This window comes from Hyperolius riggenbachi, chromosome 10 (assembly GCF_040937935.1).
Source record: "Hyperolius riggenbachi isolate aHypRig1 chromosome 10, aHypRig1.pri, whole genome shotgun sequence".
NCBI classification, from domain to species: Eukaryota; Metazoa; Chordata; class Amphibia; order Anura; family Hyperoliidae; genus Hyperolius; species Hyperolius riggenbachi.
Window position 1 is genome coordinate 196047797 of NC_090655.1, and position 26727 is coordinate 196074523.

General features: G+C 44.7%; 1 protein-coding gene across 4 annotated transcripts in view; it reads left to right on the top strand.

Annotated features, from left to right (window-relative positions):
- The window catches only part of SSH3 (slingshot protein phosphatase 3), a 71534-nt gene that overhangs the window by 5487 nt on the left and 39320 nt on the right, over positions 1-26727 (top strand). Inside the window, exon 1 of one of the 4 annotated variants that reach the window (XM_068258220.1) lies at positions 20749-20775. The exons of 2 other annotated variants lie outside the window; for them this stretch is intronic. The gene's annotated coding sequence lies outside the window, so the exon portion shown is untranslated. Of the gene's footprint in view, positions 1-20748; positions 20821-26727 lie in introns of those variants that run through there. One more of the 4 variants, XM_068258219.1, reaches the window with a different exon arrangement.

A 26727-nucleotide genomic window follows, 5' to 3' on the forward strand; every position in this document is an offset into this window, starting at 1 on the left:
AATTATGGGAGTACAGGATGTTTAAGGTCCGTACACACGCCGGACTGCAGGCAACGACGGGTCCGTCGTCACCTCCCGCTGGGCGGGCGTTCCTGCGACAGTCCGGTGTGTGTACAGTCTGTCTGCAGACTGATACGGCTGTTTCTGAGCGATCCGCCCGGCGGACTGTCTGCTGAAAACACGCCCAGCAGCAGGTGACGACAGACCAGTCGTTGCCTGCAGTCCGGCGTGTGTACGGACCCTTACAGACGTATACACTAGTTGCTGTTTTTCTTTTGTGAGGCAGTGTTGCTAATGCTGTATTGTGAGGACGGTGTTCTTTTGCACTTTTCGGCTCATGTTGGCTATGCTGTCCCTTGTGCCATGCAGAAGGTTGTTCACCAGAAGTATGTGGCATGGGATCCTGACCCAATGGTGTAATTTCACCATGGATGAGAGATTCCACATTACCTACAGCAATACCCTGAATGGCTTGCCAACTTCATCTTGCTGGATGTCTGTCACAATACTTGTGGCCTCTGCTATAGTGGTACACAGTCCATTTTCATGCCCCAGTTGCAATGCATGGGCTTGGGTAGTGAAAGCAGCATGATCTAGATGATATAAAAAAAAAACCTCCATGATGGGACAGCGGCTAGTGGGTGACCAGTTGGAAATTTCTCTTGCTTATAGTAGGGAGCCTATGGCCTCAATTCACTAAGATCATGCTGGAGATAATAAGGCAAGAGAAAACTTACCTCCACACAGTGAGAGAGTTATCTTATCTCTTCATTCCTTAAGTTACCTCCTCTGTAGTTATTTTCACATGCAGTTAATTAACAGCCTGTCTCTAACTTTAGAATTCTGGAGTTATTTTAAGGATTGAAGAGTTAACTTAAAGACAGAAGAGTTAACTTTAGGTTTGCCTGAGGTAAAATGTTTCCTGAATACGACATGCCTCATCACCATGGTGACAACTCTAGAAACGTTATTAAAGACAGGAGATAAGCTTAGTGAATTGAGGCCTTTGTCATTTGTTGTTGTGACTGAAAAGACTTTCCCCCTGGGTAAACATCTGAGGAAGCCATATTCAAAAAGTAGGTTTTGACCACAGGTTCAACCTTTGCTTCATCTGACAAAGATGGTGGAGTGTGCATTTGGCACGCTAAAAAACAAATGTGTGGTCTTTCAGAGTTATTTTACTTCAAGCTTGTGAAAGACAACTGTTCCCTATACAACTCTTGTCTACCAATGTGAGAGCATAAACTATGATGACCTATAGAAGCATGACATTGGTGACATCCAGTGTACAGGCACATACAAGGCATTGGCTGGGCATGAAAAAGATACAATTTTGCCAACTACAGTATAATCTCATTATAGTAAACTCAAAGGGACCAAGAAAAGTTTACTAGATCAGAAATTGTCCTAGAAATGGCTCAGCATGCCCTGGTACATTCTCTGCTACAAAGGAGCAACTCTGTCCTCCCATTGGAGGTACAGTACAAACACTTGCACATTTGGTAGACAACAAGGTAAAGTATACCTTAGGGCTGATTAGCCTGACTGGTCAAATTGCTGGAACAGTACCCAGGGCTCCTTAAAAATTGCAGCCGTCTCTGAATAGAGGCAGCCACTCGCTTCCTGTGAGTGGCTCCAATACCTCCGCAAGCGGGACTTGCAGCACGTGTCCTGCAAAACATTCTGCTCACACTTGAGCCAATCATGAAGCCTCTCTTCAATATGCAGCCATTCATGATATGTGAGTGGCTCCGATACCTCAGCAGGCAGAACTTGGCACTCTCCACTCCACTCTCCTTAGTTTTGCAGTGAGTAGGCCCACTCTGATCTGCATTGCAAGTGGCAGTAGCCTGTACTGTGCTTTACACTCTACCAGATAACAAGGAAAGAGATGCCCGGTAGTGCGTACAATACCGTGGGAGGACTGTGACCATACTTTTATCGGTGATTGCAAAGTGGAAGTGGTACCGCTGCATCCTCTTGTTTATGTTCATTCTACCTCCTATTCCCCAGGCTGCTTATTTGTACAGTACTGTATATCCAGTGCTGGTGCCATTCTTCTTGTCTTAAGGGGCTCATACACCTAACGACTCCAGCCGATATACGGCCGATTCGATCACGGTGATCAAATCGGCTATGAAATCGTCGCGCACACCGCTGACAGAACGATCGCTTTCCGTCCGAAATCAATCATTCCCGACGATCCATCCGTGCGGAATATTTTTCTCGATCGCTGGCGGGTCGATAGCGGCGTTCGAATGCCCGACGACCGACGCAATACAGCGGGTATACATTACCTGTTCCGGCCGGCGCGAATCCCCGCTGTCGCTGTCTTCTCTGGTCTGGTCTGTGGCATGCTTCACTTCTTCCTGCCCGGCAGGAAGTTTAAACAGTAGAGGGCGCTGGGCAGGAAGAAGTGAAGCATGCCGGAGACCAGACCAGAGCGGAGAAGAAGACAGCAGAGACCTGGGGAGTCGCGCCGGCGGAGCAGGTAATGTATGCGAAAGAGGGGGGGGCGGCAGCACCCCCACAGATTGTGAACGGTTTCAGGCTGAAATCGGTTCACAATCTGTTTGCAGTAAAGGTGGCCATACGATCCCTCTGATCAGATTCGATCAGAGAGAGATCTATCTGTTGGTCGAATCTGATGGCAAATCGACCAGTGTATGGCCACCTTTACAAATGTTATCAGTCATCAATTCGCCTCTAACCAGCCTGAAGAGAGCAGCAGACCATGGGTTTCACACTGAATTCACCGCCCACTTTGTACTATATCCAGAGCTTGCTTTAGGTAGGGGCCAAAAAACATGTTTACTATAAGACGTTTTATTATATCAGAGTTTACTATACCAGGTGTTGCTCCCATAGACTTATAATGGAGATTGGCTGGGACCTGGAGAGGTAGTTTACTATACCAAAGTTTATTATAACAAGATTATACTGTACTTTGTGTTTCCAGTAAAGGGACTCCTTGAAGTACTCCTGGATATAGCTAACGACCCCACTTTATACCACTCCTACATTGATGCCTATTGTTTTCCTGGCTATCTTTTTGCGTGTATCTTGTGTGCATTGTTGTATAGAAGGTATAGTTAAAGACCATGTGTTTTGATTTTCTTATCAAGATAAGAAATAAATAGGATGCACATCTTTCCAAAACAATGTGTTCTTTGTTTCCCAGTGTACATGACCTGAATGAGCAAACCACAGATAAGCAGTCAGAAACTCAACATGATAGTGCAGAGAATATGAACTATCCCAGACCAAAATCCTAGTTTTGAAGCAAAGGGGAGAAGCAAGAGTTGAGACTAGTTACAGAGGTCAGTAGGTTTCAGAGAGGGATTTTTTTGATTAGTGATGATATGAGTTCCTGTCTTGAATGAGGAAAGAAAAATGTTTTAAGAGCGGGTGGGGGGAGAGATGTTAAATCCGAAATGAAGAATGGGTAAAGCTGAGGCATGAGATGAGGGAATAGCCCCAATAACACACAGGTAGCAAGGTAAGCTGTGGAAACATGCTTGTAACCCAAAGCACTCATATCAAAGCAAACTTCCCCATAAGGATGAATGGAAAACACAGGAGAAAGACAAGCACGCATAGTAAAGCAATCAAGTATTGCTATCAAGAAAAATATATATGTATACGTGGGGGAAGTAGGTCGTTAGACCTGAAATTAAACTATTTATACAAAAAAAGGAAAAAGACAACCCCTATATAACCATATATTATCTCAAGCAGACAAAATTAGATGCAAGACAAAAAATGAGTAAACTATGAAAAAAATTTATTGAGCCAACTGCACATAATTAAAAACATTTAAAAACAAGGCCAGCCATCAACTTAGCCACAAAAAGGCCCCAAATAATATTAAGATAAAGTAGCACCAATCATATAATAATTGACCTGTAAGGTCAAGAATATTGTGTATCCTCCAACAACTGCAATCAAAAATTGTTTTACCAGTGTCACTACAAAAATTTAGAAAAATGTTCTTAATAATGAAGGTACTTAGAGAAAAGGACACTGTATTGCAGATAAATGAGAGGACACACAAATCCAATCATTGAATAAACCAGACCCAATAACAGTGAATCTCTGTAAAGTGATTTAGTGCAATTTATGATTGGCGAGTATGAATCTAACCTCAATAAGAGGTAGATATTAATGCAGGAAAGGGAAGGGATAAACTGTTCACAGCAATCTACATTACTATACCACAAATAAGTGCCCTATATGAATAAGTGTACTGGCTAACATGCCTAGTAAAAAATGCAATAATATACCATAAGGTAAAGCAAAAAAATGAGAATGAAAACAGGAAAAGATGAAAAGGCCAAGTGAGCATTAGTAGTGGTGTGGATACGAATACAGGGACTCAAAGAGGGAAAGGAGGATGGTGCTTACCTAGATAATTACTGTATGGGGCTAGGTGACGGCTGCCAGAGCACTCCTGTGCCCGTCCGACTAGTTCCGCCGAAGCTGCGTAAGGGACGTTAGCCCCATACCGTCATTATCTAGGTAAGCACCATCCTCCTTTCCCTCTTTGAGTCCCTGTATTCCTATCCACACCACTACTAATGCTCACTTGGCCTTTTCATCTTTTCCTGTTTTCATTCTCATTTTTTTTGCTTTACCTTATGGTATATTATTGCATTTTTTACTAGGCATGTTAGCCAGTACACTTATTAATATAGGGCACTTATTTGTGGTATAGTAATGTAGATTGCTGTGAACAGTTTATCCCTACCCTTTCCTGCATTAATATCTACCTCTTATTGAGGTTAGATTCATACTCACTCACCGATCATAAATTGCACTATGCACTAAAGCACTTTACAGAGATTCACTGTTATTGGGTCTGGTTTTTTCAATGATTGGATTTGTGTGTCCTCTCATTTATCTGCAATACAGTGTCCTTTTCTCTAAGTACCTTCATTAATAAAAACATTTTTTCTAAATTTTTGTAGTGACACTGGTAAAACAATTTTTGATTGCAGTTGTTGGAGGATACACAATATTCTTGACCTTACAGGTCAATTATTACGGTATATGATTGGTGTTACTTTATTTATCTTAATATTATTTGGGGCCTTTTTGTGGCTAAGTTGATGGCTGGCCTTGTTTTTAAATGGTTTTTAATTATGTGTAGTTGGCTCAATAAACTTTTTTCATAGTTTACTCATTATTTTTTGTCTTGCATCTAATTTTGTCTGCTTGAGATAATATATGGTTATATAGGGGTTGTCTTTTTTCCTTTTTTTTTTGTATAAATAAGGATGAATGGAAACTCAGATGATTTGTTCCACAATTCAAAAGCATTTAAATAAATCTTTAATACAAAGTGCTGTACTGTATAAAGTAAAAATTTAACAACTTTCACTGTAACTAACCAATCCTTGCTATCTGGCTCACTACAGCCCTATTTTGAGAGGCTTTAACAAAGAACTTATCCAATGACTGTTGCTTTTTGCCTACTTTTGAGGATATTATGGAAATATGACATTGTACAGTCCCTACACTCAGAATAAGGACAGCTAAAGGACCACTATAGCGAAAAAGTGTAAAATTTTAAAATACATGTAAACTCATACATACGTATTGTTTCTTCTAGAGTAAAATGAGTGATGATAAATTTATTTTTCTCCTATGTTACATTCACTAACAGTAGTCAGTAGAAATCAGATGGAACTGACAGGTTTTTGACTAGTCCATCTGCTCTTGGGGGATTCTCCAGTATTTAATGTATTCTTTACAAAAGCAATTCCTTGAAAGGACCTATACAAAGATGCAGCCCACCCTCCCTGTTCACACTATTCTGGCTGTGGGACTGAGCAACTGTTGTTCACCAAGTGCTTTTGAAAATAAAGAAAACCCTGAGAATCACCGATGTGTAGATTAGCTAGTCCAAAACATGTCAGTTCTATCAGATTTCTACTACCTACTGTAAGTTACAGCAACATAGGAGAAAAGTAATGTATGGCACACTTTACTCTGAAAGAAAATTACTTTTTATGCATTTTAAATTTTACAATTTTCCGCGATAGTGGTCCTTTACAACCCTGCAACGTCAAAGGGAGAAGAGCCATTGGCTCAGTTGTGATTACATGATGAGCGTATAAATCATGTGCTTGTAAAATGTTTGCTTGTCTTGCAAGCTCTTAAAGGGATACTGTAGGGGGGTCGGGGGAAAATGAGTTGAACTTAACCGGGGCTTCTAATGGTCCCCGCAGACATCCTGTGCCCGCGCAGCCACTCACCGATGCTCCGGCCCCGCCTTCCGGTTCACTTCTGAAATTTCTGACTTTAAAATCAGAAAACCACTGCGCCTGCGTTGCCATGTCCTCAATCCTGCTGATGTCATCAAGAGCGCACAGCGCAGGCCCAGTATGGTCTTTGGTCTGCGCAGTACACTCCTGGTAACATCAGTGGGAGCGAGGACACGGGCGTGCAGGCGCAGTGGTTTTCTGACTTTAAAGTCTGAAATTCCAGAAGTGAGCCGGGGCCGGAGCATCGGTGAGTGGCTGCGCCAACACAGGATGTCTGCGGGGGACCATTAGAAGCCCCGGGTAACTTCAACTCATTTCCCCCCCCCCCCCCCCCCCCCTACAGTATCCCTTTAAACCAAGTTACTTGCAATCCAAAGTTGTTGTTTTTTTAAAGAGAATCTGTACTGTCTGATTTGTACAATATAAAAACATACCAATCGAGTCACTGTGATCCCTCTTTGCCGTTTTTCACCACTCCCGCTGCGATCCTGGCTTTTAATCACCAGTTTTAGGCAGTGTTTGCAAACAAAAAACATGGCTCCTAACCAGGAAGTGGTGATTTTGTGTGTTGGATGGATGGATAGATATCTCTATCTATCCCCTCAGACAAGCTGAAATTGAGAGCAGAGACCTGTCTGTAACCAATAAACAAAGCGCACACACACATCCTGGAGGGCGCGTGCAGGGGATGTGCATAACTTCTCCCTATCACAGCAGAGGCAGCCACTTCATCCCTGGGTTGACAAAGAAAAGATTAGATATATTACAGAGACAGTGCAACTAGGAAAGGCTGCAGTAATCCAGAGCACATTAGAACAGGTATAGGAGCTTAACGGATAGAAGAAATAAGGCTGAAAATTTTGTTAGTCTCTTTAAAGGAATCATCAGGCAAAAAAAAAGTGTCACTTACCTGGGGATTCTACCAGCCCCATGCAGCCATCCTGTGCCCTCGTAGTCACTCACTGCTGCTCCAGTCCCCCACTGCCAGCTAGTTTCGTTTTTGCCGACCTCGGGGTCGGGGGGGGGGGGCGCATTGCGTACATTTTTACGCATTCCTGCTGGTGCAGGAACATTAACGCATGCATTTACGTGTTAGTGATGCACTGCGTAAAAATTTACACATTGCACCACTAACGCGTAAAAATGTATGCATTAATGTGCCTGCACCAGCGGGAATGCATAAAAATGTACGCAATGCGGCCCCCCGACCCCGAGGTCGACAAATACCAAACTAGCTGGCATAGGGGGGCTGGAGAAGCAGTGAGTGACTACGAGGGCACAGGATGGTTGCATGGGGCTAGTAGAAGTCTTTCGCTCCTGTTTTCTCCTCCCACACCTCTGTTCCTCTCTGGCCAATATTTCTCATGCCGAGACAATAAAAAGCAAGTATCAGCAGCACAGCTTAAAGCGGTTCCGAGATGAAAAACTAACGATAACCAGTAACTTGTCAATATATCTTATCTAAGGTTTAGATAGTTTACACAGCAAATCTAGCTGCAAACAGCTTTAATAGAATGATTATTTCTTCCTGTGATACAATGACAGCAGCCATGTTGTTTGTAAACATTACACAGAGGCAGGCTTATCTGCATCTTGAGCAAAAAAAACCTAATCCCCCCCCCCCCCCTCCCCTCTGCCTCTGAAATCTCTGGCTAGTAATACCTCCCCCTCCTCCTGCCCAGACTCAGCTCCCATGAGCCCTTGCTACTGTCTGAAAGTACCTTGGCTCTCTGAAAACCTGTGGGAGTGGCTCGTTTAGTTTATAGGGAATTAGAGTATTAAAACAAAAACCAAAAAGTATGTGGAAGGAGGAATGCCCTATAAACAATAGGAAAGGAACGGAATTATGCAATGAGTAAAAGTTCATCTCGGATCCACTTTTAGAGGTGCTGCTGATACTTTCTTTTTATTGCTTTTGATCTCTGTGGGCAATGAGCTCTAATCAGCTATGGCACGCTTGTCTTCATTGTCACCAAGGAAGATGCTGGCGCTATATAAATCAAAAATAATAATTTTTGAGTGTTGAACCTAACACTTTTGTCATGCTGAGACAATGCACTTTCTATAGTAAAGGATGGGCAAATCAGGCAGAGGAGAGTAAGGGAGGAAATTACATCAGGATTGGCTCCAAAATAACCACGGTCAAAATGGGGAAAAGCTCTGACCCTATTATTATTATTATTATTATTATTATTATTATTATTATTATTTATATGATTTGTATAGCGCCAACATATGCTTTTTTTCAGGTGTGTGATCCAGACACTACTGCAGCCAAAGATCAGCAGGACTGCCAAGCAGCTGGTATAGTTTAAAAGTAAATAAATACAGCAGCCTCCATACACTATACCTCTCGCTTCAGTTCTTTAAAGAGAACCTGAGCCGAAGTAACATAATTGATACTTACCTGGGGTGTCCGCGAGCCCCATGTACAACGTTGCCTTCTACACCATCCACCACTCTATTCCTCTGCAATCTCGCCCCCATCGCGCTCCAGCTAGTACGGCACAGAACGCTTCCACGCATGCGCAGTGCACTCCGACAGGCGTGACTGGAGCCCTATTACTGGCCAAGATTGCAGTCAAACGGAGTGGCCGGAGTAACAGTGAGGGAGGCAATGCTGTACATGGCGCTGGAGGAAGCTCCAGGTAAGTGTCAATTCTTTTACTTACTTAATCTCTGGTTCTCTTTTAGCAAAAGAAAAAAAAAACCCAGAGTTTAAACATAGTCACAAATGCCGCGCTCCCACAGTGCAAAGATGTGCTCTGATTTTTACGGTCACTCCAACCGCTCACCTTATTTTATTTGCATGGTGTATAACTCGCATGACAGCAGTGCATGCTATGGCTCCGTACACACCTCCAATTTTAATCTGCAGATGACTAGCCGATTTTACCACTGCCATGTAGTCTTAGGGCCAACGGCTTTTGAATACTATGAATAGACTGTAGGTATGCTCTTATACTACAAGGAAGTTGTGAAATGTGCCAGTCATCTGCAGATAAACATTAGATGTGTGTAAAGACTTTAAGATCCAGCATAGCAATTCCACCTGCTCAGAATTCCTGTCTGTCACTGTTAAGCTTAAAGGGATACTGTAGGGGGGTCGGGGGAAAATGAGCTGAACTTACCCGGGGCTTCTAATGGTCCCCCACAGACATCCTGTGTTGGCGCAGCCACTCACCGATGCTCCGGCCCCGCCTCCAGTTCACTTCTGGAATTTCTGACTTTAAAGTCAGAAAACCACTGCGCCTGCACGCCCGTGTCCTCGCGCTGATGTCACCAGGAGTGTATTGCGCAGACACAGACCATACTGGGCCTGCGCTGTGCGCTCTTGATGACCTCAGCGGGATCGAGGACACGGCAACGCAGGCGCAGTGGTTTTCAGACTTTAAAGTCTGAAAGTCCAGAAGTGAACCGGAGGCGGGGCCGGAGCATCGGTGAATGGCTGCGCCAACACAGGATGTCTGCGGGGGACCGTTAGAAGCCCCGGGTAAGTTCAACTCATTTTCCCCTGACCCCCCTACAGTATCCCTTTAAAGGTGCCCATACACTGGTCAGATTGGCAGCAGATAGATAAGAAATGCATCTGATGATCTATCTGATGCGTTTTTAGAACATTTTTTACCAGGATAGAATTCCAATAGATTTCAGTTTGAAATCTATTGAAATTCGATCTGATGGCATTTTTTTGCCATCAGATTTCCATTAAGGCCAATGCAAAATGATAAGCAATCTCATCAGATCGACCTAAATTTTCCATCCTGCCAGTTCGACAGAAATCCATCGAAATCGGCCTTCGATCGGTCGGCCAGAAAATCGGCTCAGTGTTTGGGCCCCTTAACTGTCTGTTAAGCGTTAATACAAGCTCACAGATAGTAAAAACAATGGTTTACCTATAGTGGGTCTGAGTGCTTCTGGTTATGACTCCCTGGTGATAATTAATAGGGTAGGAAAGGAGGTTGCATTTGCTGTCATCTAGTTTTCTTTCAAGTGGTAGTACCCCTGAACCTGTGTTACCTTAACATGTTCAAAGTAAAGTACAACATTAAAGTGGACCTGAATTCTTGCACAGGACTAAAGATATACATAGAGAAATGCACCCTGTATGAATTTAGAGAGTGTAGCCTGTCTAATTCCCCCTCATTTGTGTCTAATCGTAAGTTGTAATTTGATCTCTCCCCTGAGTCACATGACTGCCACAGCAGATAGAGCTCATTTGAAAGCACAGTCTGTTCACAATATGTTTGCTTCCATTAATCAGGAAGTAGGAACTGTGCAGATGTATTTTAGGATTTGTACCAGCTGTAACAAAAAAAGTTTTGTTTAACCACTTACCGACCGCCCACTGCACAGGGGCGGCCAGAAAGTGGATCCCGCAAGGACCGCCGCATGCACAGAGGCGGCGGTCCTTGTAGGGGCATGGGCGGAGCGATCGCGTAATCCGTGACGCGATCCTCCCCCGGGGACTGGCTCCGCCCCCTCGCGCTGTAACCCGCCGGCCGTTCGGGAGCGCCGGCGGGTTACTAGCACCCGGATCGCCACATACAAAGTGTATAATACACTTTGTAATGTATACAGGCTGCCTCCTGCCCTGGGGGTCCCAGTGTCCGAGGGACCACCAGGGCAGGCTGCAGCCACCCTAGTCTGCACCCAAGCACACGGATTTCCCCCCCCCCCCCGCCCCCTGATCACCCACAGCACCCCTCAGACCCCACCCCCTGCTCACCCCCCCCCCCAGACCACTGTTTGCACCCAATCACCCCCCTAATCGCCCATCAATCACTCCCTGTCACTATCTGTCAATGCGTTTTTTTTTCTTTTTTTTCCCCTAAACTGCCCCCTGCTCCCTCCTGATCACCCCCCCTCCCCCCCCCGTGTGTACTGTATGCATCTATCCCCCTGATCACCTGTCAATCACCTATCAATCACCCCCTGTCACTGCCACCCATCAATCAGCCCCTAACCTGCCCCTTGCAGGCAATCTGATCACCCACACTAATAGATCGCCCGCAGATCCGACGTCAGGTCACCTCCCAAGTGCAGTGTTTACATCTGTTCTCTACCCTAAACACCAACTAATTACCCATCAATCACCCCCTATCACCACCTGTCACTGTTACCCATCAGATCAGACCCTAATCTGCCCCTTGCGGGCACCCAACCACCCGCCTACACGCTCAGATTGCCCTCGGACCCACCCTTATCAATTCGCCAGTGCAATATTTACATCTGTTCTTCCCTGTAATAACCCACTGATCACCTGTCAATCACCCCCTGTCACTGCCACCCATCAATCAGCCCCTAACCTGCCCCTTGTGGGCAATCTGATCACCCACACCAATAGATTGCCCGCAGATCCGACGTCCGATCACCTCCCAAGTGCAGTGTTTACATCTGTTCTCTACCCTAAACACCCACTAACTACCCATCAATCACTCCCTGTCACTGCAACCTATCAGATTAGACCCCTATCTGCCCCTAGGGCACTCAATCACCTGCCCACACCCTCAGAATGCCCTCAGACCCCAGCCATGATCACCTCGCCAGTGCATTGCTTGCATCTATTCCCCCCTCTAATCACACCTTGAGACACCCATCAATCACCTCCTGTCACCCCCTAGCAAACCTACCCATCAGATCAGGCCCTAATTTGCCCCGTGTGGGCTCCTGATCACTCGGCCAAACCCTCAGATTCCCCCTCAGACCCCCTTCCGATCACCTCCCCAGTGCATTGATTGCATCTATTTTCCCCTCTAACCACCCCCTGAGACACTCTTCAATCACCTCCTGTCACCCCCCCCCCCCCCCCCCTAGCACTCCTATCCATCAGATCAGGCCCAATACAACCTGTCATCTAAAAGGCCACCCTGCTTATGACCGGTTCCACAAAATTCGCCCCCTCATAGACCACCTGTCATCAAAATTTGCAGATGCTTATACCCCTGAACAGTCATTTTGAGACATTTGGTTTCCAGACTACTCACGGTTTTGGGCCCGTAAAATGCCAGGGCGGTATAGGAACCCCACAAGTGACCCCATTTTAGAAAGACACCCCAAGGTATTCTGTTAGGTGTATGACCAGTTCATAGAAGATTTTATTTTTTGTCAAAAGTTAGCGGAAATTGATTTTTATTGTTTTTGGGTTTTTTTTTCACAAAGTGTCATTTTTCACTAACTTGTGACAAAAAAATAAAATCTTCTATGAACTCGCCATACACCTAATGGAGTACTTGGGGTGTCTTCTTTCTAAAATGGGGTCACTTGAGGGGTTCCTAAACTGCCCTGGCATTTTAGGGGCCCTAAACCGTGAGGAGTAGTCTAGAAAACAAATGCCTCAAAATGACCTGTGAATAGGACGTTGGGCCCCTTACAGCACCTAGGCTGCAAAAAAGTGCCACACGTGGTACTGCCGTACTCAGGAAAAGTAGTATAATGTGTTTTGGGGTGTATTTTTACACATGCCCATGCTGAGTGGGAGAAATCTCTCTGTAAATGGACAATTGTGTGTGTAAAAAAAAAAAAAAAAAAAAAAAAAAAAAAAAAAAATCAAACAATTGTCATTTACAGAGATATTTCTCCCACCCAGCATGGGTATGTGTAAAAATACACCCCAAAACACATTATACTACTTTTCCTGAGTACGGCAATACCACATGTGGCACTTTTTTACACCCTAAGTACGCTAAGGGGCCCAAGGTCCAATGAACACCTTTAGGCTGCTTACACACCAAGACGTTACAGGCGCACGTTAGTGCGCCTGTAACGCTCCCCCAACGCACAGCAATGTAACACAAGTGGGCTGTTCATACAGCCCACGTTGCGTTACATGTAACGCTGCACGTTCTCCGCAAAGTGCAGCATGCTACGGCGTTGGAGCGGCTATAGCCGCGTTAGACTGTTTGCACATGCGCAGTGGGGGGCGGAGAGGAGGCGGGGAGAGCCAGCTACAGTAGCCGCGCACATGGCTACTTAATATTCACTGCACTGGCGGGCGCTGATTGGCTGGCGGGACCACGTGATGCGGAGTGTCTCGCTCCGCATCACGTGGACCCGCTGGCCAATCAGCGCCACTCTGGGAGACATTATAGGAATCGAGCCGCCTAACGCGGCTCACTCTACCGTCGGCTCTTGCAGCACCATACGTTGTGTTAGGTGCACGTTATGCGACCTTAACGTAGCACCTAACGCAACGTCTTGGTGTGCAAGTAGCCTTAGGCTTTACAGGGGTGCTTACAATTTGGCACCCCCCAAAATGTCAGGACAGTAAACACCCCACAAATGAAACCATTTTGGAAAGTAGACACTTCAAGGTATTCAGAGAGGGGCATGGTGAGTCCGTGGCAGATTTCATTTTTTTTGTCGCAAGTTAGAAGAAATGGAAACTTTTTTTTTTTTTTTTTTTTTTTTTCACAAAGTGTCATTTTCATCTTACTTGTGACAAAAAAATATCTTCTATGAACTCACTATGCCTCTCAGTGAATACTTTGGGATGTCTTCTTTCCAAAATGGGGTAATTTGGGGGGTATTTATACTATCCTGGAATTCTAGCACCTCATTGAACATGTCAAGTGGTCAGAAAAGTCAGAGGTGCTGGAAAATGGGAAAATTCACTTTTTGCACCATAGTTTGTAAACGCTATAACTTTTACCCAAACCAATAAATATAGGCTGAATGGTTTTTTTTTTTATCAAAAACATGTTTGTCCACATTTTTCGTGCTGCATGTATACAGAAATTTTACTTTATTTGAAAAATGTCAGCACAGAAAGTTAAAAAAAATCATTTTTTTTTGATGAATATAATAAAAAGTAAAAATCGCAGCAGCAATCAAATAGCACCAAAAGAAAGCTTTATTAGTGACAAGAAAAGGAGCCAAAATTCATTTAGGTGGTAGGCTGTATGAGCGAGCAATAAACCGTGAAAGCTGCAGTGTTCTGAATGGAAAAAAAGTGCCTGGTCCTTAAAGAGGAACTCCAGTGAAAATAATGTAATAAAGTGCTTAATTTTTACAATAATTATGTATAAATTATTTAGTCAGTGTTTGCTCATTGTAAAATCTTTCCTCTCCCAGATTCACATTCTGACATGTATTACATGGTGACATTGTTACTGTGGGCAGGTTATGTAGCTGTTTCTGGCTGTTCCAGACAGCTGTAAACAGCCATTTCCTGTCTGTGAACATTGTTACATTGTGGCAGTTTGCCCAGAGTACGCGGTCCCAGAGTTTCTTGTGGGAGGGGTTTCACCACAATATCAGTCATACAGCGCCCCCTGATGGTCTGTTTGTGAAATGCAATAGATTTGTCATGTAAAAGGGGGGATCAGCTACTGATTGGGATAAAGTTAAATTCTTGGTCGGAGTTTCTCTTTAAGGGGGGGGGGGGGGGGGTAAAGCCCACGGTCCTCAAGTGGTTAAGGTTATTATGCTGTTGTGTATCTTTCAGCTTATCACAATCTTACCACTTTTATGTAATATAAGGGTCTACCTAAAGTATCCATTGAAACTATATTCGACGACGACGACAACAAATATTTGTAAAGCGCTTTTCTCCCATGGGACTCAAAGCGCATAAGCATGGCTCCGACCGTCGTGGTACACAGGAAGAATTTTAGAAGTCCGGAAATGCCAGGCTAAACAGGTGGCTTTTCAGTCTGAATTTGAATAGCTCCAGGGATGGTGCTGTCTTTACTGGGTGTGGCAGGGAGTTCCAAAGAGTAGGGGCAGCATGACAGAAGGCTCTATGGCCTGGTGCACACCAAAAACCGCTAGCAGATCCGCAAAATGCTAGCAGATTTTGAAACGCTTTTTCTTTTTCTGTAGCGTTTCACCTGGCGTTTTGTGTAACGGTTTTGGTGTAGTAGATTTCATATATTGTTACAGTAAAGCTGTTACTGAACAGCTTCTGTAACAAAAACGCCTGCAAAACCGCTCTGAAGTGCTGTTTTTCAGAGCGGTTTGCGTTTTTCCTACACTTAACATTGAGGCAGAAACGCATCCGCAATCCAAAATCTGCAGCAGCCCGGGAGTATGCGTTTCTGCAAAACGCCTCCCCGCTCTGGTGTGCACCAGCCCATTGAAATACATTACCCTAGCGGATCCGCACCCGCAAGCGGATCGCAAACCGCAGCAGAACCGCTCTGGTGTGCACTAGGCCTAACTCCAGATTTTTTGAGGTGCACTCTGGGAGTGACCAAGTTTATAGAACTTGCTGATCTGAGGTTGTGAGGGGTGTGGTGCAGCTTCAGCAAGTCCTTCATGTATCCAGGGCCCAGATTGTGCAGGGATTTGAATGTCAGCAGTCCAATCTTGAAGAGTATTCTCCATTCTACTGGTAGCCAGTGCAGTGAGCGAAGCATCGGTGTAATGTGACAGTGGCGAGGCTGGTTTGTTAGCAATCTGGCAGCAGCATTCTGCACTAATTGCAGGCGACGCAGGTCCTTTTTGGGGAGGCCAGCATAAAGGGCATTGCAGTAGTCCAGCCGTGATGTGATGAAGGCGTGGACTAGGGTTGGAAGATCCTCGGGGGGAATCGGATGTTTAATCTTTGCAATGTTCTTCAGATGAAAGTAGGAAGATTTAACTACAGATGAAATTTGGTTTCTGAAACTCAATTCCCCATTGATTAGTACGCCAAGGCTGCGCACAAGGTTGGAGCTGTTTATGTCTGAATTCCCAATCCTGATTGGTGTTGCTTTAGGATAGAGCTGTTTTGATGGCGAGTGCTGGCTTTGGACAAACAGGACCTCAGTTTTGTCAGCATTCAGTTTCAACCAGTTATCATTCATCCATGCCTGTAGCTCAGCTAAGCAAGAGTTTATTTTCGGAGTAGGGTCTGTTCCACCAGGTTTGAAGGACAGGTATAGCTGTGTGTCATCGGCGTAGCAGTGGTACGTCAGGCCATGTCGTTGGATAAGTGTACCGATTACGAACAGCAGAGGGGATAGGATTGATCCTTGTGGCACTCTGAATTGTAGAGGTGCAGGTTTGGACATTATAGGACCTAGGGATACTCTGTGTTCTGTCAGTCAGGAATGATCTGAACCACTGGAGGACTGATCCACTGATGCCACAGTACTCCTGCAGTCTGTTAAAGGGGAGCTGAAGAGAGAGGTATATGGAGGCTGCCATGTTTATTTCCTTTTAAGCAATACCAGTTGCCTGGCAGCCCTGCTGATCCTCTTCCTCTAATACTATTAGCCATAGCCCCTGAACAAGCATGCAGCAGATCAGGTGTTTCAGACTTTAAAGTCAGATCTGACAAGACTAGCTGCATGCTTGTTTCTGGTGTTATTCAGATACTACTGCAGAGAAATAGACCAGCAGGGATGCCAGGCAACTGGTATTGATTAAAAGGAAATAAATATGGCAGCCTCCGTATACCTCTTACGTCAGTTCTCCTTTAAGCAGGATTTCCTGATCAACTGTCCCTTGCCATGATTAGATTGTTGCAGACTTGGATGAGGGCTGTTTCACAGCTGTGGTGTTTCTTAAAGCCAGATTGTAGAGGGTCCAGGATGTTGTTTACTGACAGCCTGGTTTCAAGTTGCAGATAGACAGCCTTTTCAAACTTAAAACCTAAGAAGGGGAGGTTGGAGACAGGTCTGTAGCTGCTCATAGCATCTGCATCCATGGAAGGTTTTTTTTAAGAAGGGGCTTGATGATTCCTTCTTTTAGAGAGGTAGGAAGCCTACATGCTTGCAGAGAGCAATTTACTATTTTGTGAAATGCTGGACCAAGCAGGTCAGGGCATTTCAGCATATGTTTAGTTGGTCCAGGTCGCAGGTTGTCTGGCGGTGGCGACGGAGGAGGTCTGAGATATCTTCCTCAGTAATACTTTTGAAGTCAGTCCAGGGATGTTAGGTTGTTTTTGCAACTATTTCCAGGAGTTGAATAAGTCTTAGGTGCTGTGGACTGAATTAGAGACCGAATAGAGGATACTTTGTCAGCAAAGTAGCAAGCAAATTTCTCGCATAGCTTCTTTGAGGGAGTTATAGTAGGTTTTAGACAGGATGGGTTACATAATCTATCAACTGTGCAAAATAGTTGGGCTGGCCTGTTGGCGGCCTTTGCGACCTCCTGTGATAGGTAGGAGGATTTTTTCTTGGTGATCGCATTTTGGTAGCTTTCCAGGTGAGAGACAAGGGTGTGTTTATCTTTTGAATTCTGAGATTTTCGCCCCTTCCTTTCTAGTCTGCGCACTTCTTTCTTTAGGTCCTTTAGTGAGCTGTCAAACCACCGTGCATGGTGAAGTGGTGTAGACCGTTTAATGCGAACTGGAGCAAGGGTGTCATAGGCAGATGACACTGCATGGTTGTACATCAGGACCATCGAGTCTGGGTCTGCGCAATGATTGGTTAATGCGTCGAAGTTGAGGGTATTCACTCTATTTACTCTTCTACATAGATTTGGCAAAATTGTAGAAACAAGATTGTACCATTCGTGGACCCCATATGATGCATATACACTCACCTAAAGGATTATTAGGAACACCATACTAATACGGTGTTTGACCCCCTTTCACCTTCAGAACTGCCTTAATTATATGTGGCATTGATTCAACAAGGTGCTGAAAGCATTCTTTAGAAATGTTGGCCCATATTGATAGGATAGCATCTTGGAGTTGATGGAGATTTGTGGGATGCACATCCAGGGCACGAAGCTCCCATTCCATCACATCCCAAAGATGCTCTATTGGGTTGAGATCTGGTGACTGTGGGGGCCATTTTAGTACAGTGAACTCATTGCCATGTTCAAGAAACCAATTTGAAATGATTCAAGCTTTGTGACATGGTGCATTATCCTGCTGGAAGTACCATCAGAGGATGGGTACATGGTGGTCATGAAGGGATGGACATGGTCAGAAACAATGTTCAGGTAGCCGTGTCATTTAAACTATGCCCAATTAGCACTAAGTGGCCTAAAGTGTGCCAAGAAAACATCCCCCACACCATTACACCACCAGCCTGCACAGTCGTAACAAGACATGATGGATCCATGTTCTCATTCTGTTTATGCCAAATTCTGACTGTCGAGACTCATCAGACCAGGCAACATTTTTCCAGTCTTCAACTGTCCAATTTTTGGTGAGCTTGTGCAAATTGTAGCCTCTTTTTCCTATTTCTAGTGGAGATGAGTGGTACCCGGTGGGGTCTTCTGCTGTTGTAGCCCATCCGCCTCAAGGTTGTGTGTATTGTGGCTTCACAAATGCTTTGCTGCATACCATGGTTGTAACGAGTGGTTATTTCAGTCAACGTTGCTCTTCTATCAGCTTGAATCAGTCGGCCCATTCTCTGACCTCTAGCATCAACAAGGCATTTTTGCCCACAGGACTGCTGCATACTGGAGGTTCTTTCCTTTTCACACCATTCTTTGTAAACCCTAGAAATGGTTGTGTGTGAAAATCCCAGTAACTGAGCAGATTGTGAAATTCTCAGACCAGCCTGTCTGGCACCAACAACCCTGCCATGCTCAAAATTGCTTAAATTACCTTTTCTTTCCCATTCTGACGAATCGCTAAAAATTTGCCATGTCTGATCTTAAGCGATGCTCGAGCACCGCCGGATGACATTGTTATTGACGCTCCTCCGCCTGCTGGAAATTGCTCCGTTGCGTGCGCGCCCATCATCCCTCTATTCATTCTGCATTGTATATAATTTGCATACGCATCCCTACAGTGCTTTTCCTTCTGTTTACATTCCTCATTAGTATTCATAAATGTATAGAATGACAAGGCAGGAAACAAGTTATTAGTGGGTGTACCATACAGTAGATATTTCTGTCAGAAGTGGAGAAATGACATGACTTTGTGGTTTTGTGGAGCCCTATCACTTAGCGCCATTATCTTCCTGCAGCTATTGGTGTAGAAATGTATAACTATAAAGATGAGTTTCAAATTCCACTTTGCATGTGAATTTCCATAGTTTTAAAACAGTGCTAAACAAACCCAGAAGCTGCTAATGGATTAACTGACAGATGGTTTAGTAACCAGCACCCTTTCAAACCCCAGAACATTTGTATACAAAGTAACATTTTAGGAATTTTTGGGTTGGCGCTTGACTGCTAAATCATACACGTCTGTTGGGTGCCCATGAGATATGTGTACTGTAACTGTGAAATTGATCTCTTATGGATATGTGTGGAAGTGTCTCTTTTGATCTTATTGGTACGTACAAACATTAGATGTCAGTCCGATGACAACCGCTTCCGCCAATGATTGTTGGCCTTTCTAATGTGTGTACGTATGGCTGGCATAGTTTCTCGACCCCCGATGAGCAACAATAATTGCAAGTGTGTTAGTAGCTTGATATATAAGAAGGCCATTTTATAATGTCCCATTGCTAATAAAATATTGTCTGTATGATATGGTTGTAAATCTTTGTTCATTTCCCTGTAGTTAGGATTTTGGTGATTGTATGATAAATTATTAGTGTGATATTTAATACCTTTAGCACCATACAACTGTTGTGCTGGGGGGATGCGGAAGGCAAATTCCTGAAAAGCCGATTTGAAGGCTACCGAGAAACGTGAAACGTACAGCTGCGGGCACGCTCAGATGTGAAACCAAGTCTACCAGCAGTACCGATCGCTAACAAGCCCCCGGCCAGTGCAAAAGGGCAATTGACAGGCTGTGAATTCACCACCTTCATTTGCTCATATAAAAGAGCCATTAAAGGTCCCACAGAGTGGTTCTGCTCTGGCCAGGCCTCCAGATGCCACTCCGCAAGATCGCAGCCGGGGTCTTCTGCGCATGCGCACTGCTCGACTCATGATTCAGTCAATTTAACTGCGCAAGCGCAGAGGCCCACGGCGCACCCACACATGCACTGAACATCCCAACTCCGCTGCGGTTTCCGATCTTCCACAGGGGAGAGCGCAGGCCTAGCTTAGAGCGGAACTGCGCAGTGGGACCTAACAGACTTCTAGGGGCTGGAAGAAGCCCCAGGTGAGTGAAACAATTTTTTTTTCCAGATGTATCCTTTAATGTAATATTACTATTATTAATTCTCCAATACCTAGACATACCCCAACATTTTAATACTATTCTTTTTTTTTTGGGGCCTCTTTCACATGTGAACTGAAGGCACTGATATCAGGTTCTGTCACTTGCTCCCATGCACCCTCTGGGAAGTGCTCTGTAGGAATTATCGAGAGGCGTCCGTCAGCTGCATCTATGTGCCGCCTCACTCAGACGTGACATGATGCGCCTTTCTGCTGCAGCCCAGAGGCTGAAGTGTGCGCTAAATACTATTTGGTATAAGTGCTAAAACCTTTTTTTTTTTCTTTTTTTTTTTTTAATATTCCACTGATGTTTCCTTTAAGAGAGAAAAGGTGATAATGATGTGATCCTAGTAATACTGGAGTAAAAATCTGTGTCAGAAACTAGCATTCATATAAGGGCAGTTGATTTTACTATGGGCAGTCCTGAAGTTGTTTTGTACATCTTCCACATGCATCAGCCAACAGTCAACTGACAGTAACTGACAGTCGGCAATCGGAATCACATGCAGTATGTGAAAGAGTAGTGTACACATCAGACTGCAAAGATTTGAATGTTAGCATGCCAATTTTGAAGAGGATTCTCTGTTTTATGGGTAGCCAGTGGTATGAGTAAAGGATTAGTGTTATGAGGCAGTGGCAGGGGTTGGCTTGTTAAGTGTTGCCTCAGCATTTTGTGCTAGCTGTAGGTGTTGCAGGTCTTTATTTGGAAGGCCTGCATAGAGGGCATTGTAATAGCCCAGCTGTGATGTGATGGAGTGAACTAGGTTTGGAAGATCCTCTGGAGGAATGAGGGGCTTCATTTTTGCAATGTTCCTTAGGGGAAAGTAGTAATGTTCAATGACCCATCAGTGAGTACACCCAAGCTGTGCGCAGTGTTAGAGCAAATGGGTAGTGATGGGCTTACAGGTAGAAAACTAGCCTAATCCGTGATTCTAATGAGGCTTAATTGCCTCAGGTGTGTGCATGGGGGACAGGGGGTTAATTACCCAGATGTCCGGGCGCTTCTATGCATATCACACACTCGCACTTCGGCCAGAAGGACGCGTGTGATACGCATAGAAGCACTTGATGTATGGCCACCTTTACTCTGCCTGTATTGATGTTAAACTAGCTGCAACCTGTACTGATCTCTGCTGCCTCGCACTGTATAAGCTGTTACCCTGTGCGTGTATTGATAGTAAACTAGCTGCACTGTGTGCTTCTATCTACTACCTTTGTTGTGTGACCTAAAAGCTATTACTCTATGCCTGTGCTGAAACTAGCTTGCTTACTGCTATCTGGGAAAGGCCAGCTCCTACCTATTACTGCTAACCAAGAGTGGGAAGGGAGAGAAGGATCCTGTGACTAGAGGATACACCACCCAAAGACAGACCCTGAGCCTGTACTGTCTGTGTGCCCACAGCCTGGAGATGCAGGGTGGCACAAACAGACATGAAAGCCCTGGGAGGAGGGACTGTACAGGCAGTGTGACCAAGGGGCCCTGGACAATGAGGTCCACCTTACGCTACACTGCAGCAAATACGCACCCGTTGTTAGGACTGCCCACTTTCAGAGACACTCTGCCCACATCCTGGATTTCATCTCCACAGATGAGAGGAAACTACATCCTACTAGGGGAGGAGGAAACTATGGTGCAACCCCCCAGGATACCTGCCCCCCCCCCCCTTTGTTCTTCACCTGACCACGCAGGGTTAGCACAGGGGACATTTTAACATCTACCTGCTCCACTGTCGCATCAGGTCTTCACTTCCTCCCAGCAGCCGTTAGCTTTACGCTTCATACCCAGCTCACAATTATGTGAGGGGAGCCCCCATGCAGTGCTGAGGCAGGTGTCCCCACAAGTTACAGTACCGAGTGACACCAACTCTAGTGACACCTCTGCACAAGGTGAGAAGGAAGTGTCCAAAAAGCTTGGCAATCCTTTCACCTTTGCATCTTGCATATTGACCCTATTGCTCAGAGGATTGTAGGTAGGATTAAGTAAATGCTATAGGATCAGAGAGTGTCCAGGACAAGTGAGGAAGGCAGAAGGAATCTGAGGACAGTGAGCCTACTCAGTTAAAGCCTTATTGTCCAGTCCATTTTGGGGGCATCGTAAGGGCTGAGAGCAACACATAATTAATAGGAACGATTATCTTTTAGTTTCATGCAAACATTAATGTTCACAGTAAGGCATCTAATTCCATAGTATTATACTTCATTACTACTAAAATCAGTATTTTCTTTGTTCTGTAGAAATGAATAGGAGCTTGTAATTGCTGGTGCATAATCCACAGCAGAGCATTTCCGGTGCTCTCATTGCTTTGGCGTTAGTGCCACCAGTCTGTTTATTAGAAACTGGGTGCTAGCCAGCTGGTGTGATGCCTGACTAGCAAGTTTGTCTGCATAAGAGCACATGAGCAATAGCCTGACATTTGTGACATCCTAAATTCTCTGCAGTAATGCATCCAAAGGGAGCCACACATTTAAGGATTTCATTTTTTGTTTTTTTGTTTTTTTTACTTATTAATTTTGACTATTTTGTGTAGCCTAAGAAATTTATTTTTTTGTAGCCTAAGTGTATGAGAACTCTTGATGGCTTTTTCTAAATTAACTGTATTTTTACATATTTAAGGACCCTTTCACACTAGGAATTAATACTTCCCGATGTCATGCCGCAGGTCATTAACGCGTGCACGCAATTTGTGCACACGTTTGGTAATGTGAAACAGCCCTAAAAAAATAGGACTTCACAGAGACCTAGTACACTTGTTTGTTTTTTCCCTGAGGCTTGATTAGCTACATACCTTTAAGGGGCCCATACACTGGTCGATTTCTGATTGATCAAATTCCCCATTCGATCGATTTGCGCCTGATTTTGATCGATTTTCAATCGATTTGAGCTATCTGACAGGATGGTAGATCTCGGCTGACAGCAGGTCGATGGCCCATAGAGTTGCGTTTGATCCAATGGTCCAATAATGCATTTAGATCGATTTCCAATAGATTTCATTCTGAAATCTGTTCCTAGTGTGTGGCACACATCAGATTCCTGTCAGATTGGACTTGACAGGCATCTGACAGATATCTATCTGATGGTCGAGTCTGCTGCAGACTCTATAAGTGTGTGACCACCTTTACTCTGTTGCTGTAATGTCCCATTCCTCAGATATTCATACTCTGTTCCTGTAAATAAATATTGATACCTTAGCAGGTAAAGGGCAATTTCGTACCGTACTATTAAATATAATTGTTTAAATACATTTGTGTTAAAAAATAAAATAATTTAATTACCAGAGATGGTCCATGAATTGCAAATAATTCCTGCCTCCATGTAAGTTTAAGCAGCTCAAGTTGATCAGAGAGAAATTGGTCTGCTTGAATCCTTTCACTACACACAGATTTTCAATGAAATTGAAAATTGTTTCCTAGCTGCAGGGTCTCCTGGTCCAATTTCCCCCCCCCCCCCCCCCCTTCCGAGTTGTGCAATGTAGCTCACTTGTCTACTGCACAGTCCTAGTCTCTGCTCTCCCCGTCGGCTGCTCCATCTTCACGCCCTAGTACTGGGCACCTGCGTGATGTGAACACGGACACTAGGGGCAGTGTGGCATGAACCTGACGTGACAACTAGAGGCCTCTAATGTTAGTTAAATCTCGCTTCAGACCTCATAAATAGCAGGGGCATGTGTGCCCCTGCTAAACCGCCGCTATCCCGCGGCTTAACGGGGGTCCCTGATCCCCCAAATCCCCTCGGTGCAGAGGGGGAGCTCTTCCTGGTTGGGGCAGAGCTAACCGCCGCAGCCCTGCCCCACGCGCGTCTGTCAGTGCGTATCTCCGCCCCTCTGTCTTCCTTCACTGAGAGGGGTGGGGGAGAGGCGGCGATGCGCAGCTGATAGACGCGACTGGAGGCAGGACTGCGGCGGTTAGCCCTGCCTCCAGGAGCGACCAAGTCTGCGACCAAGTGTTGCAGTGGGGCGTTTGGGGGTGAAGGGACTCCCGTTTAGTGGCGCGATAGCGGCGGTTTAGCCCTGCTAACTTTGAGCTCTGAAGCGAGATTTATTCTCGCTTCAGAGTCTCTTTAAATCAGACAGGAGTCCCATTACATGAAAGATAAGAGAGGAAGCAGCCAGCGGAGAGAAGATGCCAGACCTGCACGACGTGGACAGGTGAGTGCAACTTTTTTGGCCGTTGAATCGAAAGCCACTAACCATGTGCTCCCAATCAGCTGCCAATGTACCAAAAAAAAAATCCTGTGCAATTCACTGAATCGATAAAACAGTAAGTTTGTGGCATCTATTTCTAGCAGATTTGTTCAAATGATCGAATTGGCTGGATATCAAAGTGAAAAATCGAAAAATGTATGGCTACCTTTAGATCAGTCTCAGCATTTAATCTGACTTTTCCAATTTCAACAGGCAAATAATTTGCATAAAATCCGCATATAAGCTGAAATTATTTGCAACCTTTTAACCTTGAAGATCTTCATTTATTTGATTGTAATATTTTGGGCTTCAGCATACTGGTAGGGGAGATCTCCCATATACAATACATGGATATATGTGGTCTCTGCAACCTTCGCTCTGAATGTACAGGAAAAACGTCACCAGGTCAGCAGACTATTGTCTTTATTACTCATCCTTAAAGGGATACTGTAAGGGGGGTCGGGGGAAAATGAGTTGAACTTACCCGGGGCGTCTAATGATCCCCCACAGACATCCTGTGCTCGTGCAGCCACTCACCGATGCTCTGGCCCCGCCTCCGGTTCACTTCTTGAATTTTAGACTTTAAAGTCTGAAAAACCACTGCGCCTGCATTGCCATGTCCTTGCTCCAGCTTTTGTCACCAGGAGCGTACTGCGCAGGCACAGACCATACTGGGCCTGTGCAGTACGCTCCTGGTGCCATCAGCGGGAGCGAGGACACGGCAATGCAGGCGCAGTGGTTTTCAGACTTTAAACTCTGAAATTCAAGAAGTGAACCAGAGGCGGGGCCAGAGCATCGGTGAGTGGCTGCGCCGCCACAGGATGTCTGTGGGGGATCATTAGAAGCCCCGGGTAAGTCTGACTCATTTTCCCCTGACCTCCCTACAGTATTCCTTTAAGGACAATTCACTGTCGCTTCTGCACAAACTGATCAACTGATTTAGGACACAGAATCAAGTCTGTTCCAGCACTGTGATTGTAACAGTATATAGAATAAATAATGGCTATTTTTCACTACAGTTATCCTTTAATCAACTTTGCATGTCATCATAAAGTTAAGAGTAAACAGTGAGAATGTGTAATGTTAGTCATTAGAGAAGTCATTCATCATTCCTGCCAATGTTACATAATACAGTGTGGAAATACCTGCAAACTCCTCTGATCTGAGAACTACTGAGGCTGGGAGGACTATTTCACAAGCGTTTGCAGCCTTTTGCTTTTGCAACTGTTCGGTTTGCAGCTATACATTTTAAGTGGTAACGCACGCATTGTGCGGGAGAAAGTGCTGTGCAATCTTAAAGGACAAGTAAAGTGAGAAGACTATAGAGGCTGCCATATTTATTTCCTTGTAAACAATACCAATTCCCTTGCAGCCCTGTGAATCTATTTGGCTGCAGTAGTGTCTGAATATCACTAGTAACAAGCATGCAGATCATCTTGAAACCGTCAGAAACCGCTGATCTGCTGCATGCTTGTTCAGGGTCTATGGCTAAAAGTATTACAGGCAGAGGTTCAGCAGCACAGCCAGGCAACTGGTATTGCTTAAAAGGAAATAAATATGGCGGCCTCTATATCCCTCTAACTTCAATTGTCCTTTAAATTGCAACATGAAAATACAAAATTTAAATGAAACGGTGATTCCTGAGAAAGCCATTCCAATCAATAGCCAACATGACAATGCAATTTCTTTTGCCATATGCAGTAAATTGCACACTAGTCTGATTAGTGCCTTAAGTAAAATATTATTTCATAACCCAATGCGCTGAATAAAAATGCTCTAGGAGTCTGAATCATTCTGAGTTGATGCAGAAGTGAATTGATAATGATTCAGCTATGGTTGTCAAAACTCATAATAAAGGGATTTTATTGGGGTATATCAGTGCAAGTGCCTGTACCATGTGACACTGGTGCATCTTGGGTCGTCACCTGATGCGACGATGTAACTTGGGACAGATGCCTGGGAGGAGGATTCGCGCCAGTGTGACAGGTGAGCGTGCAACATTCACCATGGACCTGGGGGGGATACATACACTTTGGGGGGAGGGCAGGGGAGACTGGCCAGGATTCAGTCAGTTGTTAGTAAAACAAATACCATTACCGCCACGCATCCAATGAAGACCTTGCAACCAAGATTTTCAACCATTATTGGTCAATCCTTTTAGAACGATTCTGGCTGAAAATTGATCAAAACTATTGATCAGGATTGATTCGGCCAGATATCAATGCCGAAAGTCGAGTAATGTTTGGGAACCCTAAATCTTTCTGCCTCAGCGTGCACTA